We start from the raw sequence: 4,987 nt of genomic DNA on the forward strand, positions 1-4,987 counted from the left end.
CTCAAATTTATAATAGATGCATTTGTCACCCTCGTTTATTCTGAAGTTATGTGAAATCATTAAATTATCAAATTTCTCATGCCACTGTTTAGGAGCTTGTTTTAAACCATAAAGGGATTTTTCTAGCTTACATACTTTCTGTTCTTGTCCAGGAATTACAAAACCTTCAGGTTGTTCCATATAAATTTCCTCTTCTAGTTCACCATTCAAAAAGGCAGTTTTAACATCCATTTGGTGAATAACAAGATTATGAGCAGCGGCAACAGCAATCAAAACACGTATAGATGTTAATCTAGTAACAGGAGAATAAGTATCAAAGAAGTCTACGTTCTCTCGTTGCCTAAATCCTTTAGCAACCAGTCTAGCTTTGTGCTTCTCTATTGTTCCATCAGGCTTTAGTTTCCTTTTCAAAACCCATTTACAACCTATAGGCTTACAACCAGGAGGTAAATCTACTATACGCCAAGTTTCATTAGACATATGAGAATCCCATTCATTATCTACAGCTTCTTGCCAGAAACTAGACTCTGCAGAACTGAACGCCTCTTGTAAATTAGAAGGTTCTTCCTCTACGGCATAAAATTCAAAATCAGGATCTCTTGTGTCAGTCCTAGCTCTTTTACTTCTTCTAGGTTCAACTTCAGTGATCCTAGTTTCTGCACTTCTAGGTTCTTCTAATCTATGTTCAGAATCAGCTCTAGGTAAAACACTAGATAAAGAACCCCCACTATTACCCCCACTATTTCTAGATTTAAAAGGAAATCTCTCTTCAAAGAAATCAACATCAATAGATTCAATAATAACCTTATTATTAATATCAAAGAACCTATAAGCTTTACTGTTTTGAGCATAACCAATAAAAACACATTCATAAGCTCTACTTTCTAACTTATGTCTTTTAGGATCAGTTTTTCTAACAAAAGCTAAGCAACCCCAAACTCTAAAATAAGAGACATTAGGTTTTCTATTTCTCCAAAGTTCATAAGGAGATATCATGGTTTTATTATTAGGAATGCGGTTCAAAACATGGCAAACAGTCAGCAAACATTCACCCCACCAATGAGAAGCAGCACCAGAGCTAAGCAAACAAGCAACAGTCAATTCAGTAAGAGTACGATTCTTTCTTTCAGCTTTCCCATTCATTTGAGGATTATATGGTGCAGTTCTTTCATGTATAATGCCATTAGTTTGATAAATTTCAGTAAAAGGAGAAGAATCATATTCAGTGCCTCTATCACTACGAAATCTCTTAATTTTCCTACCAAATTGATTTTCAATTTCAGCAATAAAAATCTTAAACTTTTCAATAGCTTCGTTCTTATGGCTCAACAAATAAACATAAGTATAATTAGAACAATCATCAATGAACGTCATGATATACCTCTTGACGAAATAAAAATAACGTTCTATATCTTTTTTTCCAGAAACCAGTTTTTTTTTTTTTTATAATCAAAAAGAATCAATGGAATTAATGGAAAATTAATTTTCGATTAAATGCCAATTAAATTTCTTTGTAACAGCAAAAAAACGGCCGTATTAAAATTTCAACATTAACTGTAATTAATCATGATATAATTATCTTAATACGTTTTGAAAATTTAAGTTAAAAACAGCAAAAAAATTGTTTCTGGATCAGCAGACCTCCCAAGACCCCCAAGGCCCCGCTCCCGGACTAATGTAATATAATATATAGTATAAATAGTATATACCCTAGTGAAATTGTGTGGGGTGGGAATTGAACCCATGCCTATAGTGTGGGAGCTCAAAACAATGCCACCATACTATCTCTCTAACTTTGGCATATTATTACAAAACTATGTTTTTAAATATATACCCCAACACTCCCCCACTTATATTTTAAAACATTGAGCAAGTGCTATACAGTTGTGCATAAGCAAAGGTGCCTTTCGACTTGAACCTCTACATAGTGTTGAACTTTCTAAGTATCAGGTAACTAGAGTGACTCTCGTCTTGAACTCTAACTAATAATAGATTATACAACACACACAACTATATCTTAGAGTAAAGTTCTTAATTTTGCACATTAGGGCCATGTGCTTATCCCTTTCTTAACGAACGATCTAGAGAAATGCCCAAGTTCTCATAGAAGGCGGCCACACCTTCACATTCGTATAGGTGAGTCTATCAAGGATACTCCTGTATATCCCACTCTTAACTTAAGAGCTATAGACATCATTAAGAGTTTAAACACTCAACCTGTTTCCCACTTCAGGATATCATGCTATGGGAATGCATGACTCTATCATATTATTTGTAACTTCGTCTAGTCCCTTTGAACCTATTTCTAGGTTGGGTATCCATTACAAATGACTCAACTTCTCACGGGCAAAAGGCCCCAAGGCCCCGCTCCCGTACTAATGTAATATAATATATAGTATAAATAGTATATACCCTAGTGAAATTGTGTGGGGTGGGAATTGAACCCATGCCTATAGTGTGGGAGCTCAAAACAATGCCACCATACTATCTCTCTAACTTTGGCATATTATTACAAAACTATGTTTTTTAAATATATACCCCAACAATCCCCCACTTATATTTTAAAACATTGAGCAAGTGCTATACAGTTGTGCATAAGCAAAGGTGCCTTTCGACTTGAACCTCTACATAGTGTTGAACTTTCTAAGTATCAGGTAACTAGAGTGACTCTCGTCTTGAACTCTAACTAATAATAGATTATACAACACACACAACTATATCTTAGAGTAAAGTTCTTAATTTTGCACATTAGGGCCATGTGCTTATCCCTTTCTTAACGAACGATCTAGAGAAATGCACAAGTTCTCATAGAAGGCGGCCACACCTTCACATTCGTATAGGTGAGTCTATCAAGGATACTCCTGTATATCCCACTCTTAACTTAAGAGCTATAGACATCATTAAGAGTTTAAACACTCAACCTGTTTCCCACTTCAGGATATCATGCTATGGGAATGCATGACTCTATCATATTATTTGTAACTTCGTCTAGTCCCTTTGAACCTATTTCTAGGTTGGGTATCCATTACAAATGACTCAACTTCTCACGGGCAAAAGTCCCATACTTTTAGAGATATTCCATACCTTTTCTCTTGCTAATCCTTTCATCAAAGTATCAGCTATATTTCCTTCAGACCTTACATGATCTACTCTAACAACACCAGTTGTGAGAAATTCTCTAACAGTGTCGTGCTTTCGACGTATCTGTCGATTCTTACTGTTATTATAACAGTTCTCTACTACTCCGATAGCCGCGGTACTATCGCAGTGGATCAAAGTGGCTGGTATCGGTTTTTCCCATACTGGAATGTCTGATAACAGACTCTTCAGCCATCCTGCTTCTTCACTAGCTGCTGCTAGTTCCATCAATTCAGCCTCCATCGTAGATTGGGCTATAATTGTCTGTTTCTTTGATCTCCAAGATACAGCGCCCCCAGCAATAGTAAAAACATATCCACTGGTGGCCTTGGAATCATCTGAAAGAGTATTCCAATTAGCATCGCTAAATCCTTCAAGGACTGCGGGATGCCTCTTATAGTGTAATCCTAGGTTTGTGGTTCTTTTCAGATACCGCATAACCCTCTCAATAGCATCCCAGTGTTCCAAACTAGGATTACTGGTAAACCTGCACAGAACTCCCACTGTATATGCAATGTCTGGTCTTGTACAATCAGTTGCATAACGCAGACTTCCAATTATACTAGCATATTCAGATTGTCTAACACTTTCTCCAGTGTTCTTAAACAATTTCACATTAGGATCAAATGGAGTACAAGCAGGCTTACAATCAAAATATTCATACTTTCTCAGAATTTTTTCAATGTAGTGAGATTGATCCAAACAAATACCACTACTAGTTCTAGTTATTTTGATTCCCAAGATTACACTAGCTTCACCCAAATCTTTCATGTCAAAATTCGAACTAAGCATACCTTTAGTTTCATTGACAACAGATAAATTGGAACCAAATATCAGCAAATCATCCACATACAAGCAAACAATCACACACACATCATTCTCAAATTTATAATAGATGCATTTGTCACCCTCGTTTATTCTGAAGTTATGTGAAATCATTAAATTATCAAATTTCTCATGCCACTGTTTAGGAGCTTGTTTTAAACCATAAAGGGATTTTTCTAGCTTACATACTTTCTGTTCTTGTCCAGGAATTACAAAACCTTCAGGTTGTTCCATATAAATTTCCTCTTCTAGTTCACCATACAAAAAGGCAGTTTTAACATCCATTTGGTGAATAACAAGATTATGAGCAGCGGCAACAGCAATCAAAACACGTATAGATGTTAATCTAGTAACAGGAGAATAAGTATCAAAGAAGTCTACGTTCTCTCGTTGCCTAAATCCTTTAGCAACCAGTCTAGCTTTGTGCTTCTCTATTGTTCCATCAGGATTTAGTTTCCTTTTCAAAACCCATTTACAACCTATAGGCTTACAACCAGGAGGTAAATCTACTATACGCCAAGTTCCATTAGACATATGAGAATCCCATTCATTATCTACAGCTTCTTGCCAGAAACTAGACTCTGCAGAACTGAACGCCTCTTGTAAATTAGAAGGTTCTTCCTCTACGGCATAAAATTCAAAATCAGGATCTCTTGTGTCAGTCCTAGCTCTTTTACTTCTTCTAGGTTCAAATTCAGTGATCCTAGTTTCTGCACTTCTAGGTTCTTCTAATCTATGTTCAGAATCAGCTCTAGGTAAAACACTAGATAAAGAACCCCCACTATTACCCCCACTATTTCTAGATTTAAAAGGAAATCTCTCTTCAAAGAAATCAACATCAATAGATTCAATAATAACCTTATTATTAATATCAAAGAACCTATAAGCTTTACTGTTTTGAGCATAACCAATAAAAACACATTCATAAGCTCTACTTTCTAACTTATGTCTTTTAGGATCAGGTTTTCTAACAAAAGCTAAGCAACCCCAAACTCTAAAATAAGAGACATTAGGTTTTCTATTT

Source organism: Papaver somniferum, chromosome 2 (assembly GCF_003573695.1).
Source record: "Papaver somniferum cultivar HN1 chromosome 2, ASM357369v1, whole genome shotgun sequence".
Classification (NCBI taxonomy): domain Eukaryota; kingdom Viridiplantae; phylum Streptophyta; class Magnoliopsida; order Ranunculales; family Papaveraceae; genus Papaver; species Papaver somniferum.